At 43.3% G+C, this 18,368-nt stretch overlaps 1 long non-coding RNA gene across 1 annotated transcript; it reads left to right on the forward strand.

Moving 5' to 3' along the window:
• The first annotated feature begins 266 nt into the window (after nt 1–266).
• Nucleotides 267–15,391, forward strand: LOC125928450 (uncharacterized). The gene is made up of 4 exons (XR_007459669.1): nt 267–375; nt 1,453–1,610; nt 13,185–13,311; nt 14,869–15,391. It is a non-coding gene; the product is annotated as an uncharacterized LOC125928450 (long non-coding RNA).
• The last annotated feature ends 2,977 nt before the right edge of the window (nt 15,392–18,368 follow it).

The raw sequence follows: 18,368 nt of genomic DNA on the forward strand, positions 1-18,368 counted from the left end.
AGGGATGTGTAATATAATGAGAAACAGATATTTGGTCTCTGCCTTCAGTTCCTGACACAGAGCTCCTAAATCCCTTAGGATTTCCTGGGTGACAGGGGCGTCTTTCATGCTAATCATGGAACTCTCAGCAGGCTCCTAGATGAAGGCCTGGAAAGTCGAAGCTTGGACCTTTCAACCCCATCCCCCACTCATCCAGAGAGACTGAAGTCATAATGGATCATGCCTGTGTGGTAAGACCTCCATAAAAATGCCTAACCGATCGGGTTTGGAGAGCTTCTGGGTGGCGAACACATCCATGAGCCAGGAGGGGGACGCACATCTCCTCCACAGAGACAGAAGCTCTTATGCTCGGGACTTTTTCAGACCTCATCCTATGTAAGTCTTCATCTGACTGTCCATCTGTATCCTTTAGAATATCCCTGAGAATAAGCGAGTAAACAGAAGCAGAGCGTTGGCATTCCCCTGAGCTCTGTGAGTTATTATATGAAGGAGAGGGTTAGAGAAACCTCTGAACCATAGCCAGGTGGTCAGAAGTACAGATGACAATCTGGGACTAGCAACTGGCATCCAAGCGAGGGTGGGGGTGGGCAGTCTGTGGGACTGAGTCTTTAACCTTGGAATCTGCTTTCACTCTGGGTTAGTGTCAGAAATGAAGTGTAGGGGCGCCTGGGTGGCTCAGTCGGTCGAGCGTCCGACTTCAGCTCAGGTCATGATCTCATGGACCGTGAGTTCGAGCCCCGCGTCGGGCTCTGGGCTGATGGCTCAGAGCCTGGAGCCTGCTTCGCATTCTGTGTCTCCCTCTCTCTCTGCTCCTCCCCCACTCACACTCTCTCTCTCTGTCTCTCAAAGATGAATAAATGTTAAAAAAAATTTTTTTAAAAGAACTGAATTGTAGAAGGGGTGCCTTCCTGGCTCAGTCAGTAGAGCATGTGAATCTTGATCTCAGGGTCATGAGTTCAAGCCCCATGTTGGGCACAGAACTTACTTAAAAATAAATAAATACATAAATAAATACATAAATAAATAAATAAATAAAGGTATGACCTATTTTCAAAACAAAACAACAACAACAAAAGAACTTAATTATAGGGTACCCAGTTGGTATCTGGAGGGCTAGAGAATTTGTTGGTGTGGGGAAAATGCCCACACACATGGTGTCAGGAGTGTTCTGCGAGTAGAGAAATAGTTTTCCATGAAGTAACATTCCAGCCAGTTTTTGGCTCTGTTAATATGAAAAACGAAAAAGACGAAGTATAGGTATGGAAAGACAAATATAAATGCCCCCTGATTTCCCCTAAGCCTCATAAGCCCAAGGAAAAATGAGGTCATGACCAATGAGAATTCATATTTCCCTGGCTCTTGATTTCAAATGTAAAATCCAGGACCTTTGGACCCACCTTAACATTTCACATGGTCTGTTGTGCAAACAGCTCTTTTGCCTTCTTCCTACAGCCCTCCACGATGGAAGGTCAGAAACAAGTCCATGGGGCAGGTAAGGGGCAGACAGGACAACCACAGCCAAGGTGTACTGAGCCCTTACTCTGTGCTGGGCTGTATGCTGAGCCCCTCACGTGCTGAACCCTACTGAACCCTCTAAACAATCACAGGAGGTTAGTAGTAATTGTTCTCATTTTTTTAAGTGCATTTATTTTGAAGGAGAGAGAGAGACTGAGCGCATGAGCACAGCATGAGTGGGGGAGGGACAGACAGAGACAGAGAATCCCAACAAGTTCCGTGCGGGGCTCAATCCCACGAACCATGAGATCATGACCTGAGCTGAAATCAAGTCGTATGTGTAACCAACTGAGCCACACAGGTGTCCCCTTATTTTTTAGATGTACAAACAAAGCCCCCCAATTTAAGTAACTGGCCCAAGACCATAGAGATAAGAAGTGAGACCAAGAATGTCTACCCTCAAAGCCAGCAGTCTTTATGATTATGTTGTTCTCCTGAGGTACCTTATGTGTTAACCACCATCTCGACTGCCCCTTACAACTCTATCCCCACCGTGGAAATCAACTCATTCAAATAGATGCCTGATGAAACGGCCCATAAGACATGCTCAAATGCTTTGAATCCAATTGGGAGCCAAAAGTAGGCTCAAAATGAGCCACTACATCCCTTTGACATAAATCAGGTGATTCATAAACAATGGAGAAATTGCAAATGAGCTGAGAGCCCAATGGCTTGCCCCAAATCCAAAAGATGCCATTAAAAAAAAATTTAATAGACCTAGAGCAGTCTACTGGGTAGAGAGGCCATTAATATAAGATAAATAATGGCAGTGAGGTGGGTGAGAACAGGCTCATAAATTCTCACTTGCTTATTAAGGGAGGTATCTTTTGGACTCACATTCATAACATATATGACTGCATATAGATGAATTCTAAATGTATGTTTTCCTTAAATACCAAACACTGGCTGCTGTTCCTCCCTGATGCAGAAAAAATTAAGTCATAAAGGAATGAATTAAGATTCTGTTTACTTTCCTATTATCAAAGAGAATACTTCATAGCTAGAGGGGAACTTAACACTTAACTATGTATTCCAACTCCCTCCTAACATACATGAGAACATCTCCACTGTAGGCCAGAGCAGGATTTCAGGTGCCTCAAAATTCAAACACACTAGTGGAGCACAAACACATTTTAATTTTCTCCCTACCACTGACAGCTCCAATCAAGGTATGAGTCTTCTGTTCAAACCCAACAACTGATTAGCCTTAATGACGAATGGACACAGAATCCTAATTCATATTGATTCCAGCCTCGGGCCTCTGCTACTATTTCAGGCCTGAACTTGCACAGTTATTATCCATATTACAAAGCAGTATTGATTGTTTTCCATCTTCATCTGGAACACCAATTGGCCTATCTTTTGAGGACAGATTTTGTTTTTTGAAGGTCATTTGAAACCATTAGGATTATACATGCTGACTCTAGATAAACCAAATAAATATGGCCTAAGATGATGAAAGAAACCACAGATGTGTTTATCCCAGACCGAAAGAGTCACTGCTTTGTGTCCCAGGAGGCCATATGATTTATGGAACAGCTCCCTGTCCAACATGGTGCCCAGGCCATAGAGTAGCAGAGGCTAAGGGGCCTGTGGCGGGGAGTGAGGGGGAACCTTGTAGCTCCCGACTGTGGCAGAAAGCAGCTGGAAGCTCTCAGCTCCCGTGAAGGGCAGACAAGCGTCCATGAGAACCAGGAGACCGAAGCTGTCCTCATGGTTGGAGGCTGAGGATGTGGACGCACTGAAGTGCCTGCAGACCCACAGCCAGCAGCAGCGGAAACAAAGGGGACACAAAGCCACGCTAAGTGGGGACAACAGATGGTGACCCTTCTCCCCACTGGCTGGCATGTCCCAATACTGAGGCTTCACTTCACACCAGGAACTTCAGGCACACCTGCTGAGAAGGAAAGAAAGGAACGCGAGGGAGAGAGAAGCTTGGGTCAACTGAGTAATTTCCAAGAGACTGAATCTGAAGCCTGCAGTGACTTCATTTCCTCTAATGCAATCTCCAGCGCGTGATGGAAGTGGATGCTTGAGAGTGAAATTAAATTCAGTTACAGGAAAATAAAGTTCCATTTTCACCCATCTGAGTTTTCTAACTGTGCAAATGCCTGCTGCATAAAATAAGCTGTTAATACCGTCTCTGGCTTAATAACTCTTAGTGGCCGTAGCTTTTGCTATTACTGCTAACTTTTATTGTTGTTGGGTCATTATTATTACGCTATCATCTCCTGGAAGCAGGCACAGTATCTTTGGTTTCTGTATCTCCAGTGTGTATCACAGAATACTCTCCTCCGTTCACACGTTGACAAAATGACTCAGATCCTAAATTTATCCCAGCGAGCACACACTGCTATCATTTGGAACCGGGCGTCCAGGCAGAAGCCCCACTGGCCCATGTTCCTGAGTGACTGACGAGAGGACTCCAACAAGCAGTGCCAGACAGACAGCAGGGATAAGAAGGAATGTCTGTTGTGCTGAGCCACGGAGATTTCGAGGCTGCCTGTGACCACAGCACAACCCAGCCCATCCTGACTGATGCAAACAGAAATGTGCAACATATTCAACAAGTCTCCAGTCCGTGAAATGCCCTTTCACATCCTTTACGGATTTAATCTTCACCGTGTGTATATTATAGTCAATGAATCCGAAGCTATGATATTAAAGGATCTGTCTCAGACCACATAGTCAGTAAAAGACAGGAGCATCCGAGTCCAGAATCCTAGGCAGCCGGACTGCCCCCAAATTGAGCCCTTCTTGTACCTACTTCTCAACCACACAGTTTACTCTGAATTTCACAGGAGATAGCTGTTTGATTTACATTCCTTTGTAAGCAGTCCTAAAGTAAGTAAGGTTTGGGATAGAGCACAAGGAGGGAGAGCTGACAGTTGGAAGAAATCCAGAATAGAAATGAAAAATCATTACTTTAAAATTGGGGGTAACTCATGGAGAGATGAAAAGCGTCCTGCTTTCCTGTAAGTGGAGATCGGATAAAATGGAGATCAGATAAAAACGAATGACAGAAGTCTTGGCAAAAATGTGGAGCCACTGGAACTCCCACACACTGCCAGTGGGAGTGCAAAACACTTCAATCACTCTGGAAAAGAAGCTGGCAGTTTGTAATACAATTAAATAGACCCCTACCCTACCCGGACGATCCTGCCGTTCCAGTCCTAGGCTGATACTCAAGAGAAACAAAGACATTTGTCCGAGAAAAGATTTGTACAAGAATGTTCACAGAAGCTTGATTCACTATAGCTTAACCCCAAGCTAGAAACAATGCAGATATGTCTATGAATAGGAAAACAGATAACTGAGGTATATTCATACATTGTAATACTAATCATCAATAAAACAGAATGAAGTATGGGAAATCATCACACAGATGATTTTCAGAAACATGATGTTGAGAGAAAGGCAGCAGACCCAAAAGAGTATCCACTGTAGGATATGAGTTTATGTCAACAACAAACACAGACAATGCTCATCTACAGTGCTTGAAGTCAGGCAGTGGCTACATCCAAGGGTGGGGGTACTAACCAGAAAAGGTCAGGAGGAATTTTTCTGAGATGATGAACATGTTCATCACTAGATCTGGATGGTGGCTATACAAGGCATACACCTATGCATAAGCTGTACACTTATAAGATTTGCACATTTTGGGGCACATGGGTGGCTTTGTAGGTTCAGCATCTGACTTCGGCTCAAGGGATGATCTCGCAGTTCCTGAGTTTGAGAGTACGACAGAGTATCAGGCTCTCTGCTGTGAGCAAAGAGCTCGCTTTGGATCCTCTGTGCCCCTCTCTCTCTGCCCCTCCCCCACTTGTATACTAGTGTTCTCTCTCTCTCAAAAATAAATAAACATTAGAAAAAAAATTTTAAATCTTGTGGGCTAAGGCTGAGAGCCAAGTCAGTTTTAGTAACTCATTCCTAAGCGTTATGGAAACACTGAAGTCACTTTTTTCAGACAGCCACCCTGAAGTTCACAGTGAATGGTAGCTGTCAGAAAGGGGAAAGCAGATTTAATTTCCCACCAAAAAAAAGAAAGCAAATTTAACTTTCTTTTTTTTTTTTAAACTTTTAATGTTTATTTATTTTTGAGACAGAGAGAGACAGAGCATGAATGGGGGAGAGGCAGAGAGAGAGGGAGACACAGAATCGGAAGCAGGCTCCAGGTTCTGAGCCATCAGCCCAGAGCCTGACGCGGGGCTCGAACTCACGAACCGTGAGATCGTGACCTGAGCTGAAGTCGGACACTCAACCGACTGAGCCACCCAGGCGCCCCCAAATTTAACTTTCTTATAACTGGAACACTTGGCTTCCCAGCCAGTCTGAGCCCTTGCTGTTCTATAACCCCAGGCAAGTCACTTTTCCTCCCCAAGACTCAGTGTTCTCATCCGCAAAATGGGGATAGTAGCTCCTACGCCCTCACAGAGTTATGAGGATTTAAAATGAGAAAGTGTGTAATACAGAAAGCCACATACAGGCCAACTGCCTGGTTGACTCAACTCACTTTCCAGCTGTTTGCTCAGAGGTTGTGTATACAGAGACTGCATTAAGGGTGAAGACAGGTCCATTTTCAGAAATAAACTCTCCGGGGCCCCCAGCTGGGAGCCTGAATTCACTCATTGACACTGTGGCTATTCAGATGAAGCGAGGTGGAAATAGAGACGCAATGACCCAGCAAATTCTAGAGCCAGGAAGGAAAGCATCAAGGCACACTGGAGAAAAGAAATCAACGGGCTTGGGGCCTGTTTCTGAGGACGGGGGTTGGAGAGGCTGAGTCCGCCATGCTGCCTGCAGTGAAGCTTTCTTCCATCTTTTTCCCACAGAATAAAGACGTGCGCGCGCGCGCACACACACACACACACACACATTGAATGTCAGCGTTTGGAGACAAGGATGGGACATTCTAAAAATCTAGCTTCGAATCTTGTTTCACATGGACACCCAGATTTCTTCCTTTCTCATTGCCCCAGGGCGGCCTATGCAGAAACTTTCATTCATCCCCTTTGGAAACTCACTGTTGTGTCAGATCTCTTCAGACAACAAAAGGAAATCTGAAGGGCTGCTAAGCAAACTGGTGTGGGAGCAAGCCCCAGAAGGACGGTTGTCAGCCTGGGTCTCTGGTCCTGGCCTGCCCCTAACCTGCCATGTGACACAAGTCACCTCATCTCTCTAGACTTCAGTCTGTCTAGCTACGTAACCCCGGTTTGGAGAAATGAATCATTCCAGCTCAGGTAATTTGCGATTTTCGATTTAAAAAAATTGTTAATGGGGGCTGTCTGGGTGGCTCAGTCAGTTGAGCGTCCGACTTTGGCTCAGGTCATGATGTCACGGTTCATGAGTTCAAGCCCCGCGTCGGGCTCTGTGCTGACAGCTTGGAGCCTGGAGCCTGCTTCACATTCTTTTTTTTTTTTTTTTTTTTTTTTATTTTTGGGACAGAGAGAGAGACAGAGCATGAACGGGGGAGGGGCAGAGAGAGAGGGAGACACAGAATCGGAAACAGGCTCCAGGCTCCGAGCCATCAGCCCAGAGCCTGACGCGGGGCTCGAACTCACGGACCGCGAGATCGTGACCTGGCTGAAGTCGGACGCTTAACCGACTGCGCCACCCAGGCGCCCCCTGCTTCACATTCTGTGTCTCCCTCTCTGCCCCTTCCCCTCTCAGGCTCTCTCTCTCTCTCTCTCAAAAATAAATAAAAGTTAAAAAAAAAATTGTTAACGAAGAAGTGGGAAACTGGCCAATGAAACCATGACTTAAAAAACTGAGTGAGGATATTCTTAATTCACCATTCGCCATTTTTTAAGTCACAAAATGAGATGACAGTGACAGAGCAAGACATGCCTCTTTTGCTCCAAGATGTTACCTCCTTGTGAGGAACAACCACACAATGGTGTCTGCTATTTATTTATTTTTCAGAGAGACACAGACAGAGCTTGAGCGGGGGAGGGGCAGAGAGAGAGGGAGACACAGAATCGGAAGCAGGCTCCAGGCACTGAGCCATCAGCACAGAGCCCGATGCGGGGCTCGAACCCACTGATGGTGAGATCATGACCCGAGCCGAAGTCGGACGCTTAACCAACTGAGCCACCCAAGCGCCCCTGCAATCCACACTATTTTTAATCCATTCATTTTTCACTTCATGTTAAATTAAATCATTTTCATCTTAATTAGAAATTAAAACATTTTAAAATCCTACTCACACTATTCTGTTAAATGAATGCAACACAATTTGTTTAATGAAGACTCTAAATGTGGACATTGGGGTTGTGTACAAGTTTCCTCACCGCCATACACAACCGTGTGGTAAATGTTCATACCTGATTTCTTGCACATACCCTCCTTTATTTTGTCAGAATGAATTCCTAGCATTGAAATCATGGAGGTAAAATCACATATCTTTTTAAGGCGTTGATACACAGGGCCAGATTTTCTCTCGAAGGTTTTGCTGATTTTCGATTCCATCAGTGCGACACGAGTATGTCAATTTCTCCCACATTCTCCCCATCGGTAGGTATTGTCATGTATTGTTACAGATTTATTGTCACATATGTAAGTTGCACTTAGTTTGGCCTTTCAAAATTGCCAATTTGTTAATATCGTATGTCACAACAATGCTTCAGTGTAAAAACGTTTCCTTTCTGTGTCTTTTCTTTCTATATTAATTTGAAATATCCCTTTACATATGAAGAATATTGTCATTCTGGTCCATCGTGTATGTTACAAATATTTTCCCAGCTTTTCATTCACAAAGCAGTTTTAAAACTATTTTTCTCACAGAAAAATGAGTCTGGTTATTTAAAGTTGCTGCCTTTGTCCCACGTAAGAAAGTCCTTCCTTACCACACGATTTTAAAAAGACTCTCTTGTTATTTAACCTAACACTTTACAGTTTGGTTTTAAAATATTTAAATCTTTATTCAAATGAGTTGCCTCTAGGATACAGTAGACATGATAAACGGCTGGGTTTCAATTTTTACTTTTATATACTTTTGCAACACTGGTCTCTGGACGCTGTAAAGTGAGCAAGCACAACTTCTATCACTTGAATTATTATGAAAAATGTATCACCACCTAGGCTTTTATTCTGGAATCTGATAGGTAGGAATCTCACTTTTGTGGGTTCTCTACATGGCTCCTCAGAGGCCCCAACACCCGTTATTTGACTCCGAGCTGAGATCTGGAACACGTGGTGAAAAAGGCCAGAAGGACATGACAGTGAGGGGAAGCAGTATGGTCAGAGGTAAGAAAATAGCCAGTCGGTTCTGGAAATTTCAGGTCAATCCATGTGATTCAAGTAAAAGGTGTGGATAGAGTCCTCTCAATTTTTGAGGGCATTTTGAGGAGGATACATTTTAAAAATTCAGACTTCAAGAATTAACATTATCATGGGTTGTGACACTCGTTCCCACCTTCTAGAATTCATAACTATTTAAACATTTGCTATGTTTGCTTTATCTTCTGTTAAGAGAAGAAACAGAACCTGATAGAAGTTAAGGTCCTATGGATTATCATTTCCCATTCTACTCTTTCTTCCTGTGTTCATATATTTGATATGCTACCACTTATGTTCCATAAACATACGTATGGAACATAGGGAAACGTAAAGTTATACAGATGACTTTGTGTGTGTGTGTGTGTGTGTGTGTGTGTGTGTGTGTGTGTGTGTTAAGATTAGGTTTGGCCACAAACCTGAAGTAAACCCAGAAGTAAAGGGAAGAGGGGTCTTTAAAGAGAAATATTTATTTCCCTGTCATATTAAAGTCTTGATAGAGAGTCCAGACCTGATGTGGCTTCTTTATGATATCAAGAACCCAGCCTCCTTCCTATCTTATAGCTCCTCCATGCATGGATTCCATTCTAAAATTTATTTCTTGGTCCAAGATGGCTATTCCAGCCCCTGCTATCACATCCTTACTTCAGTCAACAGAAAGGATAGAAGGGGTAGAGAAGAAATAGAAGAAGGAAGAGAGGAGGGTGTTGTGGGTGTCTACCAAAAAGATGTGTTGAAATCCTAACCCCCAGTATCTATCAATGAGACCTTATTTGGAAATGGGTTTAAATGTAATCGAGTTAAGGGGCGCCTGGGTGGCTCAGTCAGTTAAGCGACCGACTTCAGCTCAAGTCATGATCTCACAGTCCATGAGTTCAAGCCCCGCATCAGGCTCTGTGCTGATAGCTCAGAGCCTGGAGCCTGCTTCAGATTCTGTGTCTCCCTCTCTCTCTGACCCTCCCTCATTCATGCTCTGTCTCTCTCTGTCTCAAAAATAAACAAACATTAAAAAAAATTAAAAAAAAATGTAATCGAGTTAAGATGAAGTAACGTGGGTCCTCATGAGAAGAGGACAGACACAGATTTAGACACACAGGGAAGAACGTCATGTGAAGACAAAGGCAGATATTGGAATGATGTGTCTAGAAGCCAAGGAATGCCAAGGTGTTGCCAGCAACACCCAAAGCTAGGGGGAAAGCATGAGACAGATTCTCCCCTGGAGCCAACAAGAGAGCATGGCCGTGCTGGAGCATGGCCGTGCTGGTAGGACTTCCTGCCTCCAGACCTATAAGGGAATATACATTTCTGTTGTTTAAAGCCACTCAGTTTATGCTACTTTGTTATGGCGGCTCTAGGAAACCAGATACAGGAAGCCCATCCCAAGACAAGGAAGAGGAAGGGGAGCAGGAGAGCTGAGAGCTGACCAGCTACCCTGAAGGAAGGTTCTGGGAAGCTGCCAAATTGTAGAGCTCATATCCCACTGAAAGTAGCGAGACATGGCCACAGCTCCCTGCAAGGACATCTTCCTTCCGGATTCCCTGTGCCCAACTCAAATGGTTCTTACAATGGGGGAAAAATGGAAGAACGGTTTTTTCTAAAAAGTTACATCCATGGCATCAACTATGGTGTTCCTTTTGCAACTTAAAAAAAAAAAAAAAAAAAAAAAAACTTGTTTGAAAGCTTTATCCAGGTTGAAATGCGGAGTTCTAAATCACTATATTTAAGAGCGAAATACCAGTCTACCATGCTGATTTACCACCACTAATATTCTAGATACGGTGACGCTTTTTTCATGTTTCTTCTCTTACAAACCTTGCTGTAGTAATGTCATACTATCTCCTGGAACATGGATGGGAGAATTTCCCTAAAGTGTGCACTTACAGGAAGAATGTCCAAGTGCCAGCATATACACATTTTCCATTTTTAAAGGTATTTCCAAATTGTTTTCCATGTATACCCTCTCCTGCAGTATCTCCCACTTTACTACCAACATTTGATTTTATTGGACGTTTTAATTTTTTCCAAAATTATAGGTGAAATAATAAAGTCTACCCATTTTAAGTGTACAGTTAAAGAAGTCTCAACCAGTGCACATCCCCATATAAATACCACCACAACCAGGACACAGAGTATTTCCATCACATAAAGTAATTCCTTCATGCACTCTGAAACAGTCTAAAGCCAACAGATTTGAAAAATGGAGATAAAATGCAAATATGTCTTTAAAAACAACTTAGCAAAACTGACAGAAGAAATATCAGAAAATTTGAATGCTCCTTTAGCTAATAAAGAAATTGTATCTACAGTTGTAATCATAATCCATCCTTCCTGCCCACACACAGACAGACACACACACACACACACACCCAGCGCAAATGACTTCATTAGTGAATTCTTTTGAGGTAAGGAAGAAAAAAACCACCAATCTAACAAAATTCTTAAATTAACGTATCACTTGAAAACAATCTTATTCAAAATCCCAGCAGGTTTTCCGGTGTAGAAAGTGACCACATGATTCTAAAATACATATGGAAATGCAAATGCAAAGGGTCAACAGAGTAGAGATAATCTTGAACAAGAACAAAGTCAGAGGAAAGCTGTCAGGGGTGTTAGTCACATTCTGTGCCTTGATCAGGCAGTGGTCTCGTGGGAATAATCACTTTGTAAGTTTCAATGAGCTGCTAGCTGGAGGTTTATGCACGTTGCTTTATGTGTGTTATATGTCACTAAAAAATGTTTACAAAACAAAACAACCTCCACAACAAAACCCTCTATTTGCCAGGAGCAAAGGTTTCCCAGCAAGTCTGCATTACTTACACCTGGCACTTTGGTGGGGTGTATTTCAGCAGTAAAAAACATCAGGGCAGGAATCAGCCAGACTCCCCGTCAAATCTGTCCGTGCTGCTTAAGTTGATCAAATGACTTTGGAAAATGGACTGGCAGGTTCTAGCAGTGATGTGGGTACAGCCCAGGACCCTGCAGTTAACCTGCGAGACATACACTCAACAAGAATGAGCTACACAAACAGTCAAAAATTTGCAACAACTCAAGTTCTAAGGCGGGGGAGGGGCGCCTGGGTGGCTCAGTAGGTTAAGCGTCTGACTTCAGCTCAGGTCATGATCTCTCGGCTTGTGAGTTCAAGCCCTGCATCGGGCTCTGTGCTGACAGCTCAGGGCCTGGAGCCTGCTTCAGATTCTGTGTCTCATTCTCTCTCTGCCCCTCCCCCACTTGTGCTCTGTCTCTCAAAAATAAATAAAAATGTCAAAAAAAATTTTTTAATTCAAGTTCTGAGGACGGTCCGACCTTGAGCCAGTCGCTTGACCTCTGTGAGCTCTAGTCTCCACATCTGTCAAGTGGACGTGACAACGCCTAGAGTTGCCTCACAGAACAGGCATGGAAAGCACTCAAGACTAGCACCTGGCATGCAGGACGTACTCCATAAACGACAGCTGATATTTTCATTGGCCTCCTAAATATAGACACCATCGTCCGTGCCCCCAATAAAGTACAAGATGCCTCTCCCGCTACTCCTACAGCCCTGAACTCCCACCCGACCTTGATGTCCACGTTATGTTCACCGAGTGAAACGGCTACGGCAGGAAAGGTTATTCCATTTGAGAAATCTCAGCCTGGCTCTGCACAGAAGTTCCTGGTGGACTAAACGGGGAGGGAGGGGGTGCCGCAGAGCACTGCAGCCCTCCCTGGAAGAGAGCTCGCCCTCCCCTCCCTTGTCTGAGATCACGGCACCCCGATAGGTGGGGCCAAGGCTTCAGGTCACACACCCCGTGCTCACTCCTCCCCCAGGATCGCCAGCCATCACAGAAGTGCCTCTGCTGAGCTCACTCCATCTGGAATCCTCTGGGAAAACAGACACGGATTGTGCACACCACAGAATTAGCCTTTGTATTTCATTGTGTGTCTGTCGAGGCGGTGGTGAACCAGATGTGGTTTTCGGCAGACATGACTTCAAAAGCTGTAAACACACTTATCAGTAAACTGCAGAACACGAGGCAGCCGGCAACAGTCAAGGTCACTGACAGGTGACACGGCAAATAAAGGGAGATTAAAAGCCATGCCTTGTCTGACATGGGCCCATTTGATACTTACCAATGGCAGGATACGGAACACTGCTTACTCTTGATGGGAAGTCATTGAACATAGTGTAATTTCTTGGAAAGTGAGTCCCTGTCATTTTTCTCTGGGGGGAAAAAAAAGGAAAAGAAATAAAATTCAGGTAGCTCTCTGCCGATGGTCTAGATGTTTTCATTTATGTGTTACTAGCTTTTATGAAGAGTTTGCCACTGGCCAGAGTTTCAGCTGAGATTTTTCCCTTTTTGATCCTCAGGACAAACACATTTATCCTCCTCATTTTAATAATTATTCTTTCTTTCCAGGAGGGGAAACTGAGGCTCGGGAGATTTATGGTAACCTTCCCAAGACAGTCAGTGACCAGCCAAGATGGAACACAGACATTATGTTAGAGCATTTATACGTGATGACAGAGATTTACTTGGGGTGAAGGTGAGCGCATATTAGGAGCACATCTAGATGGCTTGGCTTCCTGGCAGGATGAACAACTGGCATGCACACTGAATCCCACCTATTTTCTGGAACACCATCTTCTCTGCAGTCGAGAAACGTGTGCTGTAAACAATTGCCGGGCATGGTCATTTGCATGCCGGGGTGGTGGAACCCACATCCCTTGATTCTGTGTCTCTATGGGATCAGGGAGGATTTCCGTAAATCAGGCTCTCTTCCATCCCAAATAACACTTTATGTATGCCAAGGAGATGCACTATTTGAAACAGCCCATTTGCCTATTCACGTTCTTCACCCACAAATCTGTTACTAAGTGTAGATTTTTAAAAAACCAGTTTGAGGGATGCCTAGGTGGCTCAGTCGGTTAAGCGTCCGACTCTTGGTTTTGGCTCAGGTCACAACCTCATGGTTTCGTGAGTTTGATCCCTGCATCGGGCTCTGTACTGGCAGCACAGGGCCTGCTTGGGATTCTGACTCCCTCTCTCTCTTCCCCTCCCCCACTCATGCTGTCTCTGTCTCTCTTAAAATAAATAAATAAAATAAACTTAAAAAAAAAAAACAGCTTGAAAATCAGGTTTAAACCACAGGCCACATCCACTAAGAATAAACCAAATTAAAAGGATAGGACTCTCAGGGCACCTGGATGGCTCAGTCTGTTAAGCATCCAACCCTGTGTTTCGACTCGGGTCATGATCTTAGGGTTCGTGATTTCAAGGTCTGCACCAGGCTCTGTATTAACAATAAGAAGGCTGATTGGGATTCTCTCTCTTCCCCTCTCTCTGCCCCTCCCCTGCTCACTCTCTGTCTCTTTCTCAAAAATAAAGAGATAAACTTAGAAAAAAAACTTTTAGTGATAGGACTCTCCAAATATTTGGTGTCCTAAGTAAGTTTGAGCCAGACAGATGTTAAGCTGGAGTTACCCCTTTGAGTTTTAAATAGATTTGGCCTAAGCTGCCATCCCAAGTCCTGTGAGTCTAACATCCCAGGATTTCTGTGGAATCCTCAGGGTTTATATTCCTCTTGATTACATCTGCCTATAAATTCCTGATTCCCCTGCCCCCCTGCCGCCCCTGTTCCTCTCCTTGTCACTTACATTTTACATTTTATCTCTCAAGCCTGTTCTCTCCTCTCTGCACTGTGTGGACCCAGAGAGTCACAGCTTCCTTTTCTGGCATTCCTTAATATGTCTGTCATTGTCAACACTTTGAAATGACCAAGAGAGTTTCCTCTGTAGCTCTCATCAACACCTGCCATACTGTGTATTTTTTTTTTTTTTTTGCTTGCATTTTTTTCTATGTGCCTCCCTTGGCAGAACTCGTGTGCCATAAGGGTGGTGATTTTGCCTATTGTGTCGTCTCCTGGATCCCCAGCACCTAGAACAGAGAAGCACATAGTGGGGGGCCAATGCAACGTGTTGATGGAGTAAAGCAATCAGCGAAGACACTTTCCATTTAATTAAAGTTTTCTTTTCAGGAGCAGTGTCAACATGATCACCTCGAAGTATAATTAAGTAATTAGGGTGAAATTTTGATATTACAGAGAAAGCAACCCATGGGCAATGTTACACTGGAGAAGAACTCATGATCTGGGCTAGAATCCAAAGACTTCTGCCAAAAAAAAACAAAGTAAAAATACTAATAATTTTAGATCGGCTGGAGGTTGAAACGATCGTATGTTGGCTATCTGAGGATAAATAAAATGTGTTATTAATTTCACCTGTTCAGTTTACTTTTTAATGCGACTATTAGAAAACTTTAAATATGTATGTGACTTGTATTGTGTTTCTATTGGATAGCACTGTTCTAGACTCTCTTGCTTCTCTTACATAGACATATGTGTGCCTATATGTTGTTTGTTCAAATAAGAGCACATTACACTACTGTTTTACACATCTGCTGTCGTTACTTAACAACTTACCAGGAAGATTTCCACACGCCAGGAAAATTAGATTCTCATCGTGAGTGTTAACAGCTCCAAAGTATAACACTGAGCCAGCGCCCCAGAATTTATTTCACCTATAACAGAAATTTTCGAGGCTATTTGTTTTTTTCCTTTTCTTCTCTTCCCTTTTTTCTCTTCTCTTTTTCTCTTTTTTATTGGTACATAATGCCCCGTGACGTCGCATTACTTATGGACTTGTTCCGTTACTTCCCTAGGATAAACTTCTAAGATATATTTAGGGCTCACGGGAAAACCAACTTAGTGACATGCTCCTTGGACCAGCAACTTTATGAACACGGGATACTGTGAGACAAAGCAGCAGAGTGACCTCAAAGGCCTCTGACCAACCGCTTCGAGATTCAGATGCACGTAGCCCCGGGACACAAGGAACAGTGTAATGGGTGGCTGGACATATAGGCCCTGGAGGCAGACAAGCCAGGCTCTGATCTCAGTTCTCTGTCATTTCTAACTGCGTGACTTCCAGGTAGTTTTGTAACCTCTCTGAGCTTCGGTCTCATAGCAAAGAAATAGTAGTAATTGCACCTCCCGTGTAAGATTGTTACTCTTAGGACTGAATGAAATGCCATGTGTAATTGTTCAACATGGTACCCAGCTCTTGGTAAATTTTTGGTAATTATTCACATCTGTGAAATCTTGTTTGGATATGCCAATCAACACACGCATACACGCACACACATACACACATGCATGCACACAGATTTCTGCATTTTAATCATACTCTCCCTTCTCTCAACTACTTTTTTTCAAACAGAGATCTATTTGCTAAAATAAATTGAAATGGGTAAAGAATATGAGGCACAATTTATACTAGATATATCTGCAATTACTAACTCTGAATTAAACATATCCCTTCATGAATAATGAAGCAGAAATAGGCCAAAGGAAAAATGAGATAAGATCTTAAATCCATGTATTTTTAATTGCTTCATTATCTAAAATTTGCTATGAATAGCACTGGATACAGTTTGCTGTTTAAAGCACAAAAAGAAATAAGAATTTTCAGCCAAATCACAAAAGGCTATCAAAAATTAATTTTGTGTGCTGTGATCATTGAAAATGTAAGTGATTTTGAGGCAGAGTGACATTAAAAAATACCATTTATATGCTAATAATAAATGTATTTTCTTCATTTTGATGCAAAATAAATTTTATTTTCATTTTAATGAACTGTAATGAATTATAAGCTTTTTCCTTTTATCTCTGGGTAAAAGTTTGGGACAGATAGCAGAAGGTTGGCAGATGACAGGCAGAAGTTCTGAGAGGGAATGAAAATGGGGCAGGTCCCACAGGCTGGGTACCAAGCTCCTAAAACTGCATGGGAACCTTTGGAGTTGAGGTAGTTTTCTCTAGGTTTCTAGAAATTTCAAATAGTCAGACTGACCTCAGAGGTGGCCACCTACCCATTGGTGCCATACTAGAGAAAGGTATCTATGAACTATATTGAATTAATCATCCTTTATTTCTTATGTGGAGTGATATTCACATTCTGGAATTTGAAAGAGAGTACAGCTATGGGATTCCTGGCACAGGGAACACTCTCTGAAGGACAGTTTTCAACAATAATATTTATTATTTATCAAAGCCTTACTCTTACCTGGCACTTTGCTAAGTATTCAATCCATGCTTCTCTCTACTCTTCATGACAGCCCTAAGCAGTTAGCATTATTATAATCCCCACGTTACAGACAAGAAAATTGAACCTCAAAGGATGTAAGCCATTTCACAGACTGTCAATTGTAGAGTTTAGATTTGAACTCATATCTGTCTAGGAGTTAAGGGCAATACATTTACTTATGTATAACGTTGACTCCTTTTTAAAAAGAAGAAATAGAAAGAATGTTAACGTTGAACCCAATTAAATGAATTGCAAATGTTACAATTTCAGGCATCGGTGAGAAAAAAGCGCATGGGGAGGACAGGAAGAAGGACACTGGGGGGTCCTAGGATGTCACTGTCCATTCTTCCTCCAGGATGCAGGAACCTGCTGAACACCTCACCTGTGTCCTGGCTAAGTGAAAGCCTAATTAGTTATTTTGCCAGATCTGAAAGGATAGAGTGCCCGAGACTTTCACACACACACGTCGGGGCGCTGGGGAAAAACACCCAGAGCCCTGCTTGGCTGGGAGGCCCTTCATTCTTCACTGAGGAGCTGACACATTAGTCTCTCACATCGGACTTCTTTGAAGTGGGGAGCCAAGATTCCAAATTCATTTCCGTGTCTCCCCTTAGATCTTGGATCGCCTTTGCTGACTTGGTTGTTGATGCTAATTCCCTTTAACCAGGGTCTCTTTAAATGGGACCTTGTGAGTTATGGAGCAGTAATTCACCCCTTCAGAACTAGTGGACCCAAGGCCACAGGCTGGCTCCTATTAAATGGAAAGGTCTGAATTATTATCCTATAATTCACCTCTTGGAAGTGTCTTAATTCAATTACACCGTGTCCCTGAATGACTATTAAAAGAAATAGAAAAAGGGTTCTGGATCTTTTTTGTTACAATCCAAAGTAATTTGCAGGGCCAGGGAGTTCTCTCGAGTTGTTAGGAAATTAAACAAAAAGATGAAAGAAAGTCACCTCTTATCACCTGGCAGGGCTGCACTGTGGACAATCAGTCGTGCTTTAACCCATGGGAACGTGGCAGGGGTCACAGCAATCAAGTGTCTCCTCTGTGACCAACTAAATCCTTCTGATTTATATCATCCCCCTCTTCTGATTGTTGAACTGTCCTCCTAGTAAGTCTGAGTTAAGACGTGTTCTATTCTGTTATTACCTACCCCCTAGGACAACGTAAGCCTCTGCATAATAAATGCAGATGGCTAAGGCTGGGTGACCAGACTAGCTTCAAGAGAAGCAAAGATAATCCAGTTTCGGCAATAACCAAAGAACCTGAGATTCCCTTGGGTCTTGGTTTGGGTTCTCCCAGCAGCAGACACCCGAGACAAGGATTCATACACGCATAGTTGATGTGAGAGGGGAACGCAGTGAGAATGGAGGGAAGGACACCAATTCAGGGTATCGAGTGAGATACTCCTACAGACAACTGAGGTTCAGGCCCGCTGGGGAGCCCTAGGGAATGGTG

The sequence above is a fragment of the Panthera uncia genome, chromosome E3 (genome assembly GCF_023721935.1).
Source record: "Panthera uncia isolate 11264 chromosome E3, Puncia_PCG_1.0, whole genome shotgun sequence".
Taxonomy (NCBI): domain Eukaryota; kingdom Metazoa; phylum Chordata; class Mammalia; order Carnivora; family Felidae; genus Panthera; species Panthera uncia.